Genomic DNA, 14448 nt, shown 5'->3' with positions numbered 1-14448 from the left:
ATGCCATCCACTAGTTTTTTTCCCCTGTTGACAACATGGTAGGAGTACTTTTCCACAAACTGTGGGCATCTCCGGGCACTGGTCTTCTTCATAGACCTTGTGTGAGGTATACCTCCATATTGTCTTTGGTTATTAGACTTTCATCCTAACGACAGTGTTCTTGAGCACACTCATGCAAGTCTGTCAAATCATTGCGCAAGAGTACTCTTGTTTTGGCCATACCCGCTCTCCACAGAAAAGCCTTGCATGGATAGAATTCAGGAAGTAATTCTGGAATTTGATAAATTCCCAGCCCGTATTCTGTCACTTTGTAAATACTGCAAGGGTCGGTGAGGAGTGTCTACAATGATTTGCTCCCACTGGATAAATGGGGACGGGGGTTTGTAATGTCCATGCTGTTGCCCAGAGTGCCTTCTCACAATCGTTGACATTTCCCTCCACAGAGGACAATGTTTTGCTTGTGTAAGAGATAACTTTATTGACCTTGTCATGCTTTCATTACAATACCGCTGTTAGGCAGGTATCTGAAAACCTAGTCTCTAAGAAAATCTCCTTATTCTTAGTGGGGCAAGCCAAACAAGGAACTTGAGAAATGCTTCTTTTCAGTTTAACTGCCTCAGATTATTCCTGACCCCACTCCCACTTGACTCTGGCCTTCAATAAACGGACCAGGGGCCGAGTGACATCTGCATAGTCCTCAGTGAACTTTCTACTATAATTAGTGAGTGCAAGAAAGTTTATCAATTCTCGCAGTGGTAGTGTCTTTTAATCTCAATGCTTCCACTTTCTTCCCCTTGGGGTCAAAACCCTCAGGGGTGATTTCATGCCTGAGAAAATTCACTCTGGTATTACACCATTGTGCCTTCTGAAAGAACAGTTTTGCTCCAGATTTATGCAACTGGGCCAAAACATAGCAATATGTTCCTTCACATTTGAGCTCTTGATCAATACATAATTTACATAGAGCCTGTTTCCCCTTTCGCACCAGCCATTGATCAGTGTACGGGAGTGACCATATCGCCATGTGGAGCCATTTGCTTAACTCCCTCAAGTCTGCACATAGTCTCCATTGCCCATTGGGCTTCAGTTTCCCCAGTACTGGGTTGTTAAAGGTACTGTGGATCAGACAAATTATCCCACATGATTCCAAGTTTTTTCTAATCTCAGCGAGTGACTCCATTGGACGTGAGAGGTAACCAATATTGTTTGATGAATACTGGAACCATCTCTGGGTCCTTGGATATTGTAGTTGAATGAATGGATGTATGTCCTGTGAGGAACCTTGAGGGTGTCCTCACTTCTTTTCCCGCTGTATCCTCCTCTCGGGTAGCCAAGGAAAGGCCATCGCTCTTGGATCCTGACCCTGAGGGTGGAAATGTGAGGGAGGATCACCTGGGTGGAGGAGACTTGGGGCATGGGGAGATGGCGTCCTTAGATGAGACCTGGTATCCCCATTTCCTTTTATTAAAGAACCCTCCTCAGAGTGTTTCTGCAGAATAACATTGTGACCAGACACTACTGCAGAGTGGAACACGTGTCTTTCTTCCAGGTTTATTTAAAAGTATCTACATATACTCCCCCTTCAAGCAAAGCGCGGAGTGTTTGTGTTCCTGTGGTCTGAGGGTTGTGGCACTAAGAAAAAAGACACATACTCATATTGTGCGCCTCGCTTGTTGTGGGTGTGGCGTTGGAGGTAACTTGCACACCGAGTGAACAACGCCCATCTTGCCTTAATTCTGGGCCATCTGCGGGGGGGGAGGGAGAATGGCAATGGTTGGTATAGTAGAAGAAAACAGTCCACAGCTGACTGCAATGGAGCGATTAAATATGGGGCACACTTTATATTGACTATTGGTGGTCTACTGACCCCAGCAACATTGAAAATTATCTGGCCCTGCTTCATGCAATCTAGTGTTGTGTGCCCACTAGCACTTTCTGTAACTTCCTTTTGCTGTTGGGTCATGCTGGCTGCAAAGGCTGGCTCGGGCCAGAGCTCAATCTCACAATCAACTTGGACTCTCTGACCTTGCTTTCCATTGATCTGTGTGGTTTGTCTATAAAATGGAACACGAGTATGTGCCGCAACTATTTACTGATCCAGCAGGGAAGCATTGTCGCAGAAGATCAAAGGGGCGGCAATGGATGGAACTTGTGCATAAATGTCAACTACAACACAAAAGTAACTCAGATTCTTAATTCTCTGTCAAATAAAGGAAGGTTTCGTCATCCTAGGACACATGCTCAAGTGTATAATGACAACTCAGCAGAAGCAAAACAACTGATGAGAGCATGTTTAAGAAGTCTCAAAACAAACCACACAACAAGGGAAGCTTTCACTCTGGGAAAGCATTGCATAACAGAGCTACAAGAACACAGTCTAAAGAATAAAAATCCTAATGCAAAACAAAAGATAATCAAAACATTGTTAAGCGGCTAACTCACTCAATTAGGGCAGAATTCTGGCCGACTGAGATCTATGGTGGTTAAAACAAAACCTAATTTGACATGCCTGATCTCAGAAACCACTTGGATTATTATTCTGTTAAATGCACTGCTCCAGAAGAATCCACGATTGACGAGACCTGTGGAACAGGAAGAGTACCTTTAGGAGGTGGATGATGACATGGGCAATATGAAAGGCTAAAGCCTCCAGGGCCCCCTGTCCACATGGTTTGGCCCCAATTATACTTGAGTGATCCCTTCATTTGGGTGGGCCTTTTAGATGCATTATTTTCTTCTATATATAGACGCTATCCATATTTTCCCTCCTTCCTGGCACTAATCTGTTATAACCATTTTCAAAAAGGGCCCAGCAAATGACCTGGACAACTAAAGGCCTATTGCACTCCTGGATGCAGCCAGCAAGATATTCTCTCTCCTTTTAAGAGACCTGAAACGCTTGCTAGTACACGTAGGGGTGCTAAACCGATGATTTGGGTTTTAGCCAAGTTATGGGAACAGCACTCAATACTACAATCATGGGACACCAGCTGGACTCTGAAAACGGGGGCCATGGGCGCATTCTGCATGGACTCCGGTGACATGAACAGCGCTTTTGATAGGGTCAACAGATCTCTAAATATCTCCTATGGAACAAGCTGCTGCAATGGGCTGTTATTTTAAAAATAGTGCAACTTATGGCGAGTCTTAATTCAAACACGTCTGTAAAGATTTGGCTGACTAAGAAGGGTGTGGTGTCAGGCCTGGTACAGACACATGTAGGATTAAGACAGGGCTGTGTTCTGGCACCCAACCTTTTTATAACGCTTACATCAGCGACCTAGAAACCCTCTGGACTAAGGCTTTCACCTTTCCAGTCAAGCTTGGGAATGTGAAGCTAAACAGCTTAATATCTGCATACTAATTAATTAAACTAAACTTAATTCTCACCTATTTCAGCAGAAACAACCTCATGGTTAATGAAGACAAATCAAAGAATTTTTTCAAACAAACTGAAACCGAAGTTTATGGTATGGAAAGTAGGAGAACAGATCTTGGAAAGGGTAGCCTCAATATGGTTTCTGGTTTACGATCTTGCGAACATTAATTTGTGTGCAATTAGTAAATCTCGTTTCACAGACAAATCTAAGCCCATAATTTGCCATCTGAAACGATGTCTACTCCCTCTTCCCAGTTATCCCCGGTATTACCTGGCAAATGTGGAGTTTTCCCATCCTTTGCGGGCCTGACAACTCTCGACCTGGGCTTCTATTTAAACACCATCTGGGGGATTATATGGAAGGAGTCTTTAGGCCTTTTCAACGTTATTCCTTACAGAATAATTTGCCATGAGTTGGGCCCGATTTCCCTTCAGGCAAGTTGCCAATGGTCAAATTATCAAAAAAATGATTTCCCATCCGAATAACTATGAAGACCTGGGTCAACTGTAAAAAAAGAAAAAAAAAAACAGTCCGTTGTACCTTTGTTCAGTTTTAAAGATTATTGTAGGGGGCATCCTGGGGGCTATTAACTTTGCAGATAAGGAGTTGACCTCCAGGCTGTCTGCTACAAAACAACAACACTATTCACAACAGACTGGTGTAAGACGGTTGACGACTTATCCAACCATAAGTCTTTCCCCAAAAAAGAGAGGTCCTTCCCAAATGTGTGCATTTGTTCCCTAGTAGCATAAGAGCTTCATACATCCCTTTTTCTTGCCTTAACCAATTTCCTACATTAAAGAGAGTAGGCTCCTTCAAACTAAAAGTAGAGACTAGATTACACTGCAGATGGTGTGATAATCTGTCTGTTCGTGAAACTCTGAAGCACCTGGTCCTTGATTGTATCCAACTAAAAGACACAGTAAAATACTTCTCCCGAGTAGTGCCAAACAAGTGATTTGGGCGAGTCCTTTTGAGCGCGTTCGATGCAAAAGTATACCTCTCATCATTGCACTATGTGCTTTTTTAACAGGGACCTTTAGGAGGTTGAAGAATTTACTCAGGACAACTAAAGTTATTGTCTAATGAACTGTGAATCATAGGATGCACATCGGACGTTCCTTTGTTTTCTAACTTAAAATTGTTTGTTGATACTGATTTTTACTATGCTCCGTTTGTTCGATGTTCAGATTTGATGTTGTAAACAAAATTGTATTATTAAAAGGTTTAACATTTAAAAACCAACACCACAATAGAAAAAAGAGCCCTCTATCCCTCAATCCTTTGTAGACTACTGCTAACCGTTTCCCTGTTCTTCCCTTAAACATTTCCCAAGAATGACCCGTTCAACACTGGGATGAGGAAGAGACCAGCTAGAGACACATCCTCATTTTATTAATACACACACATACCAGCCTCAGCTGTGTACTGAGGCGAGGAGGACGACAGCAAGAGGAAGGCAGAGCTACTGTTTCAATACTGTTTCGATAAATGTGGTCCTGGAATATCAGCTTGAGGTGCCCTGTGCCCAAAAACTGAAATGTGTCGCAGGTACAGAGTTTTTTTCCCCCTTGCAATCAGGAAAATCAAAGGATCCTTCACACATTGGCGGCGCCACCAAAGAAAATAACTTCTGTAGTAGTTGTTTTTAAATAGGTAATTACTTTTAATATAACATGTTCGCCCTCAGTTGAGACATGTGTTTCGGCACATACTGTGCCTTTTTCAATCGGGGCTAATGGCAAAAGTGTTTTTAAATTAGGATTCCAAAAAATCGGGTATAACAGAAAAAAACATTTCACATGTGTGGTTCAATTCATTTGGAAATAACAGAATGAATATAAAAAATACATTTGTAAAGCACAAAATCAAAATCATTGTTTTCCACAGAGATTAGAAGGGGGAGTGGGGTGGATGTTAGGGAATTGAAAAAAGAGAAAGAAGGAAGAAGAAAAAGGGAGAAAAGAAAATGTTATATTGGTAAGCGTTAAATATAGGATCCTTATTATATATTGTACATGCAAAAGTAACCATGTAATGACACACAATGGAGTTGGAGTGGGTTTCTTACCAGTATTGACATTGGGTTGCATTTAGCTACGATCATGAAGATCTCTCATACCGTCAAGGGTTGAATCCCTCCTAAGCAATTATGTATTATGGCTCAGTGATCGTCTATTCACAATATTTCCATTTGTGCTGACATTTACTAGGATTCTTAATGTTGAATTTAAGAGTGAACATTTGTTATTCGTGTGCTTAACTCTGTCAGTTATGATATAAACCATTTCTGTAGGCAATTCGCAGCATTATAATTGTAATCTGAAAGTTAAAATAATATGATCATGAGTTTCTCAACTGCGCATTCACTGACCAGCTTGGGATCAACTCTGTAGGAGAGCAAACTGGTGATGGTAACTCTTGAAGATCAACCCTGCTCCCAGTTACAAGTGGTAGTCTGCACTGTAAGGGAACACTGACATTTTATACAAATCCAAATTTAGGAGAGAAACAGTCCTAAAGAGTCCTAAAGAGAATGAAGGTCCAGCTCGAAGTAGGACCGATATCCAGAAAAACATCCAACTCTTATTCTTCGCAATTCACATAAATGAGGCAAAGGAGCCAGTGCTCACTATGGTATGTGTAACGCTCACCTGATTCCCGCAGAGGCGCCGGTCTTGACTGGGTGAATGCCGTATCTTCAAAGGTGATGTGTAACACACGGTTGGCTCTTTGGGCTGGACCTCTGTGCACTGTATGTCTGACTCGAAGAGTAAGATGTCTGCAGATAGAAAATATGGGATTAATGAACTGGGGTTATTGGGTGCCTCTCTCCTCTTCCCTTTCTCTTCTCCTGTAGAACCCCAAAGGTTAACGCCCTCACCTTAGGTAAGTGAACGCCGAGCTCTCCATCTGCCTCGGGGCAGGGTGCCGTAACCAGTTTCTTCACTGGATAAGGGTGCAGGCCTCTTGACCTCAGAGGACTGCTGTCCGTCGTTAACTGCACGAACGGTAAGTTCTGGGCACTTCAAATGTCTTAAAAGTCTTTTGTAATGATATCTCTTGTTTTGCAGGGTTCCGGCGATGGCGGATGGCGGGCTGATGAGAGTTGAGGATCGAACCCGCGTGAGGAATAGAAGCGCCTGGAAGCACGTAAGTAAGCGCTTGTAGCCTGCTTCACGATGCGCACTAACTGTCCCTTTTATCTTGCAGGTACAAGTTCGGAGCTTTAGAGAAGCTGAAGGGTGCTGGAATACCCACTGGATTCGGCGTGGGAAGGAGTAATGGCACGTGAGTAATAAAGTTGCCCAATGTCTTTAAACGCACCTTCTTTTGTCTTTCAGATGCGGGATGCAGCGCCGAAGGCCTCCGGAGCGTGCGAAGAGCTGGTAAGCTTTTGTCTTTGAGATGCCGGAATGCAGTGCGAAGACCTCCGGAGCATGCGAAGAGTAGGTAAGCCTTTGTCTTTCAGATGCCGGAATGCAGCGCGAGGCGTTGGTGACAGCCGATGGACCAGGTAAGGGGTGCGCTGCCACTGAAGACCGTAGTGCTAACCTGTTCTTTCTTTGTCTTTACAGGTGCTGCTGAAGACTGGATTCCAGGATGGTAAGCCTTTGTTCCCTTAGGCCCAGGATCAGAAGCAGAAGACCCGATGAGCGTTCTGCTGCAGAGAATGCAGAATAACGCAAAGCAAGATTCATCCATCGGGTGTGGTTTAAATAGCCTCCTGTAGTGCTTAGCAGTCTCCTTCCACAGCCACGCATAGGTAAGAAAAGAGTTCCTGCTTTCCAGAAGAGTTCCAGTGTTCTGAACCTAGGGAGTGGCTCCTGCCCCACCCAACAGGAAAAGTAGTCCCAAACAGAAGAGGATCAGGGGTTCAACTAGCAGGTAAGTAAGCAGCATGGTCTGCTGCAGGTAAGTCCACCCAAGCATTATGAGCCCGGCGCTTCCAGCGCTGGGACTGGGCATCTTTATGAGCCTGGTGCCACTGGCGCCAGGACAGGGTCCAAAAGGTCCCAATTGGGACTGGCTGGCACTCGGAACCGGGGTTATGGGTCTGCTTCCAAGGGAGTCGGGCAAGTCCTGATCTTTTGGAAGCAGAGATCATGACAGTATGTCAGAGTAATGGAAAAAGCTGCATCAGTGAAGGATTATTCAGGCAACTCCAAAAAGATCAAACCATTCACACATTTTGATTGATTAATAAATGTGAAGTGGTTTAGAAACTCCAGATTCTAAGCATTTTTTGCCAAGCAGGTGTATGCAAATAATTTCCATTGGCAACAAACTATAGAACATCATTGTTGTGCTGTTAGAGATGTTCTTTTGGCTTTTATTTGGCTAGCGACATCTTCCATCGATTCACGATTAGTCTGTATTTAATACCACAAGACTGGGCTTTGACAATATTGAAAGGGCCTTTCGGTGAGCTCATTTTCTGACTTATGCAGTTGAAGTGCTAGTGGGAGGAGAAGAGATTACCAACACAGGACAAGTGTGCCAATTCACAATTCCCATCATACATTTGTGAGGAGAACACCCTGAAAACAAGAATCAGTACATCAATTTGAACTTTTGCCTCCAACAAGAAGGGTTGTATTTATATCCAACACCTCTAGTGGATTTAGGAAACCCCTTAGAATATTGGTGAACAGCGACTTGAATGGAATAACAGCGACCCTCAAATTATTGCTTTGGGCGTAGATACCTCTATTGGAATGGCGGTTGATGCCCAACACTATTCTATAGATTTAGGGAATTAAATGATATGACCAATTCCTACCAACTGTTATGACACCATTGACATTATTCCTCCAGAAAAGGTCTTTACCCGTCATGTGAGGAATTTCTTGGTGCTCTCTTAACACCCTTATGAAGTGGAAGATGAAACCTGTGGCATCAGGATGGATGTGGTGGTATTTAGAGTCAACAACCACCTCGAATCAATGGCGCCTCATGCCCAGGTAAACGCCATTAAAAGGGATCTCTCCACACAACTGAAGGATACTGCTGAGATTTCCAAGCCTGAGAATTTTCCTGGTTTCGGGAAGATGGTAGAGGAACAAATCAATCTAGCTTGCCTGTGGGACTGAGGAACAAAGGCAACAGCTGAAACAGGTATTCCTGGACTTCCAGGATATCTTTTCAGTAGATGCATGATTGCGGACTGTGAAGGGATCATGAAGCGGATACAGACAGCAGGTTCATGTTTGGTCCACAAAGTTTTATTAACTCAAAGTACAGGATGGAGTAATGCCTAACTTGCCTATTCTCTACCTAAAGAAAACAAACTAAGGCTAGTCTGTCAGGACGTCCAAAGCAAATGTTTGTCTGTGTCCAAAACCTATACTTGCTATCATGGCTAACTGTATCCAATGTGTTAGTGATATCAGCATCAAAATAAATAGTGTTCAAAGTAATGTTCAGAGCTTCTTCCAGCTCTTGGCTTGTAATCAGCTTCCCCTTTCCCCAAGTTCAAAACACAATTCCTTGGGACACTTCCCAGCTCTTATGATCTCGTTCTTTTCCTCTAGCTCACATACGCAGTTCAGTTCACAAAAGCAATTCAGTTTCTTTACTTAAAAAAAAAAACATATAAGTAGTTGGTGTAAAACACAAGCTTCCTTTTGGGTACTTTCAGTGGCTTTTCCATACAGGGGTATACTCTGTCTAGGCACGGTTTTCAGACTACATGGTCTACCCATTACAGGTCACGCAACAGATGCCTCGTCTTTGCTACTTTGCCATCCACACTATGCCACCACTTCAACTTGATAGTACTGCTTGATTTATTCACCTGCGTCATACTCTCCTGATACTGTACCATGGCTTGTTTAGCCACTATGAATTTATTACACTTTTTGCATTCTTCTCGCTGCTCTTACCAATTCATCTTGCTCTTGCCAATGCGCGTTTCCTTATGCCATACAGTTCCTTGAATTTCCTTGGCTGTTGACAATGCTAGTTTTCTCATATAATGTTGTTCTTTATAACAAACCGATTCACAAACCTTCTTCCACTCTGCTCTATCTTCAAGAGTGCGCTAAAACGTTCTTTCAAAGGTACTTATATTTGCTTGCTTTCACTTCATTCGGTATTCAAACGTCCTTATATTTAGCTTTTACTTTGTTCGGTTTACAAAAGTAGCAGTAAGTACATTTGAATACTGACCAAAATGAAAGCAAATGTATTTGCTTTCAGTTTGTTTGTTATTCAAAAGTAGTCATTGCCTGCTTTTTCCATTTACCTGCCAGCCCGGTGTTCCCCCTTCTTGGTACACTCACCAGGTGGAGATTGACTCTTCTGTGAGGTGCTCTGCCACCACAGGTTCTCTCCTTCCTATGCAGTACCTCACTTCTTCTCCCAGTGGATCTCCGTGGTCCTGCTCATCTAGTGATGCTCTTCATGCAGCTTGGGATTCTTGCAACTTCTTCGCTCGGTCATGCCGGTCTCCCTTTTGCGGCCTGCCACTGGCTTCCAGCACCCTCCAGCTTCACTTCCCGCTGCATAAACTCTGCATCCTTGACCAGGTGTCAAAAAGTTTTTTTAAAAAATGCTATTGAATAAAATAAGATATATAAAAAGATGGGAAGGTCGGAATTTACAAAAATATGAGTTGAAAAAGATGTTTACTTAGTCTTACCCATAGTGTGACACAGCCACAACCCCTCCAGTGCTACTCCAACAGGTAGCTTGTTGTGGACCCCCCTGTACATGTCTTACAGTCCTCACCCAACAAGCCCCTAATCAAAAACGAGCACACACCACATAGGGCTCATTGAGTATCTACCCTTTATTTCTGAAGACAGTTGTCAGCACCTGTTTGCTGGAAGGATATCACTACGTTCTTGGGATTATCTCGCTTGCTTGGTTTGTATATCTGGGTCGGTATCAGTATCTACCCTGTCAGACTGAGGGTCTCTTGGAACCCATTTTCTTTGGGAGGGAACCTCCCATTCCTGAAAAAAGATTTTATTACCTGAATCCTCCGGGGATTCTTCCCTCTCAAAGGAGATTATATTATTTTCTGTCTCTTCAAAATGAGTTTTTCTTTTGTCTTTTCTACCACCTCTATGTTCTTTGGGCTCCAGAGTTTTCCAGGGGTTCTTTTTGAGTAAGAAAGGAAGCTTCCTCTAGAGATTGGCATCTAGGTTCAACCAGGGCCCCATCCCTGGGGCCCTGTTGGTTGTCTGAACTTTCCTCCAGTCATTTCCCCTCCACCCCTGCGGGGGAATCAGAAAAAGGTGTTGGGGTATTCTGGGGAACATGGTTAGTCTGAGGGTTTGTCTGGGCCCTCAGCCTGCACCCCATGGCTTCGATCAATTTTTGGAACTGGTGCTCCAATAGAGTAACTTTTTCTCTTCCCTCGGGGTTGTAGGGACGTCTTGGGTCATACACCTGTTGCTCCCTAGAAGGCTAACTATCCCTTCGGGTGAAGTAACTTGGGTATTGTTGAACATTTTCACCATTATTTTCAGTCCTGGATCTCCCTTCTGCTTGGTTCAGGGATCTATTGTCCTGGTACCTGGAAGAAGGAGGAAGATTGTTTTGAAAATTAAAGTTTGGAGGGTCCTGGTGGAAAAATTCATATTTGGAGGTGGCACATTGCTTCTTTCCTGTGGGAAATTCAGAGGAAATTCCTGATGAAGTACTTAACTGGTTTGAATTCTGTGCCGGGGAGAGTAAACAAAAACTGGAATGGGCCTCATACCTTTGTACCTAGGAATTATGTAGGTGGTAGGGACAGAAGAGTAGTGCTTCAATATCCTAATGGACTACTGCTTGGCTGGTCCTGGGTGAGGGTCTCCTCAGCCTCTCACTGTCAGCTGAGGGTGTATTATTAGGCCCCCATCTCCAGGGTCCAAAGGAAGGGTAGTTCTCACATACTCCATTGATGCCCACCGAGCCACCCAGCCCTAGAAGGTGATGTTACAGTCCACCGCTACTGCAGTAAGCCAGACTATGGCTCCAAGCAATGTTACCCCATACCCTAAGGTAATTATAACCTTGTCTTGGCACGCTACTACCCAAGACACTGGGAAAATGCCAAACAATGTAACCACCAATGACACTAACACTGCTGCCAAGGTTAATTCTCACCATGCATGGGCCCCCAAAACCGGACATTGTTGGCATCACCATCACAGGCGCGAATGCCACAGATCTAACCTTGCCTGTGTTGATGTTTACAAAGCCAATATTGCAACTTAGTATGAAATGACCGCAAATGCTTTCATGTCTCCGGATTACGACTGACCATGCCACAGACCCTGTACCTCACCATGGAAATGCCATGTTACTTTGTGATTATGACTATGATTATGCTGTAGACGCTGTACCTCTGCATGGAAATGCCCCAAATGATACTTTGTCCCCTGATTATGACTGATTATGCTGTAGACCATGTACCTCACCAAGGAAAGGCCCCAAATGTCACTATGTGCCCTGACAGTGATGCCCTTATTGATTCTCACCATGCAAGTAGTCCAGGCATTGCTATGGCACCTGACAAGGCTGCCAGCTCTACTCTCACCATGCTAATGCCCAAGACCCATCCAGGACACCCGTCAGTATCTCCAACACCATCACCAGTCCTACGAGGGCCCCAACCTCGGGCATCCCCTCTACCATTGCAGCCCTCACAGCACCATGCCATCCAAACACCACCACAACAACCACCACGCCAAGGGGATGCATAGACAATCAGGGCCTAATTTCCCAGCCAATGCTGCTTCAACAGAGACTTCGGCGTAGAAATTCACACTAGTCAACACACGCTCCCTTACTGCCTATGCCCTAGATAGCCATGAGCTCCTCACATCACATAACCTAGACGCCCTGGCCATCTCAGAAACATAGCTCCATGAAGCATCTGGCCCCGCTCTCACCCTTGCTATCCATCCGGGCTACTCCATATACCAAAAAGATAGACCCAATGCAAGAGGTGGAGGGGTCGCTCTTCTGCACTGCCTACCCATAAAACCATTTGATTCCTCCCTTGAGGAGAGTGGGGATATCTTCTCACTTAAAATGTCCACCTCACCGACCAGTACCATTACCATCCATGTCATCAACCGCTGCCAGCCCAATCCTCACCTTCAAAGAAAATCTCCTCCACATCATAGGAGACAGTTTTAAAACCCAATCTCAAATTATTCTCCTCAGTGACTTTATTCTAGGCCTTAACGATCCTTCTGACCCTCAAGATACTTCTGTCTCCAATTCTATGAAAGTCCTAAATTTTAGGCAGCACATCAGCGACCCAACACATGACAAAGGCAGTACACATGATTGGATCACAGCCCTCAGCTGCCAGATTACCATAAACTCCAATACCCCTTGTCCATGGTCCGACCACAACATCTCCTTCACCATCCACCACCAAAACACAGCCAAGACCCCTTCTCTCACCCGGCCACCTGCTTCAACACAAAGCTCTCACAAGCTCACCAAAGACAGCATCCAGATACTGCTGGTCTTACCCAATCTAGAACCCCAGCATTCAGGAGACCCTAACTTCCTAACAGAAATCTACACATCCATCCTTACCGCTGCAGTCAACACTGCCGCCCCCTCGCTCAACAGAAAGCCAAACCCATCAGGCACCTAAACTCCTCATTCACCCCAGACCTTCAAGAGCCCACGAGACAAAAATGGCTAGCATAAGCCAACTGGAAAAAAACCTCAACCCCCACCAAAACAGAGTGTTAATGCATCAAAAACCTACAAGCAAGCCATCATCGCTGCCAAATCCGCCTCCTTCAACACGAGAATAGCCAACGCAAAATCAGATTATAGAGAAACGTTCACTATCCTCAGAGCGCGAAACCCCCACAACCCCACCAACCTCCATCACCAAGAATGAAGACTGGTGCACCAATATGCAGTCTGCCATGCTTAATAAAATAAGCACACTGAAGAACAAAATCCAAGTCAAACTAGGGACCCTACAACCCCAACCATGCCCCAATGCCCACACACCACCCTCCCTCCGTCCCACAATTTCAGTTCAAAGCCATCAGAGCCAGAAGTTCTTTCCACCCTAAAAAGCCTCAAGCCATCAAAATGCAAAGGGGATATAGGCCTAGCCCCTCTCGTCAAGGACTGCTCTGAAGCACTCACACCCCTCCTAACCACCTTCACCAATGCCTTTTGTCACTAGCATTGTACCCTCCAGCCTCAAGAAAGCCTGGGTTTTCCTGCTCTTAAAAAAAAACCCTCCCTAGAGCCAGCTAACCCCAACAACTACCGCCCAATCACCATGGTCCCATTCTTACTAAAAAATCATTGACAGAGCAGCATACCTGCAGATACAACATTACTTAGAAACTAACCACATCATAGGGCTGCGCCAGTCAGGCTTCTGCCTTGCCCATGAGACAGATCAGCAATGTTGGACCTAAAAAAACACAGATGAGCTTAGAGACGTAGGGAAACCTGCCCTCCTTGACCTCTCAGATGCCTTCGACCTGGTCAATCATGAAACCCTCTGCCACCTCTCCACGTCTGCCAACTTCTCCAAAGGCACAGCATGGACTGTCTCCTTTCTAGAGGGGAGAGTTATGAGAGTATTCACCAACAATGTCAATGCACCCCCAGCACCAATCCTGTGTGGCATACCACAAGGCTTCTGCATATCTCCCACCCTCTACATATTTACCAGAACCCTCTTTGACATCCTCGACTCACTTGGCATAGCCTATACCAACTTTGCCGATGACATTCAAATCCTCCTCCCCCTCTCTGGCAACTATGAAGAAGACTCCAAGACTATAGACACTGCTTACACTATCATCCAGGCCTGGATGGCCACCAACCAACTCCACCTCAACGTAGACAAAACCGAAATCGTACTGGTAGGGCCCCCAGCTACGCTCAAGAAATTGAGCCCCCAATAAACGGCATTTAAAATTGACAACTGCCTGATCCAAAGCTCCACCTCAGTCAAGACCCTAGGAGTCTACCTTGATGCTTCTTTGTCAATAACATGCCAGGGAAACGAGATTGTGTCATCTGCTGCATACACAACCAAGCTGATTAAAGCCTCCAGACCCTTTTTATCCCAAGA

This window comes from Ambystoma mexicanum, chromosome 4q, assembly GCF_040938575.1.
Source record: "Ambystoma mexicanum isolate Mex_15411 chromosome 4q, UKY_AmexF1_1, whole genome shotgun sequence".
NCBI classification, from domain to species: domain Eukaryota; kingdom Metazoa; phylum Chordata; class Amphibia; order Caudata; family Ambystomatidae; genus Ambystoma; species Ambystoma mexicanum.
This window is presented reverse-complemented; position numbering follows the sequence as displayed.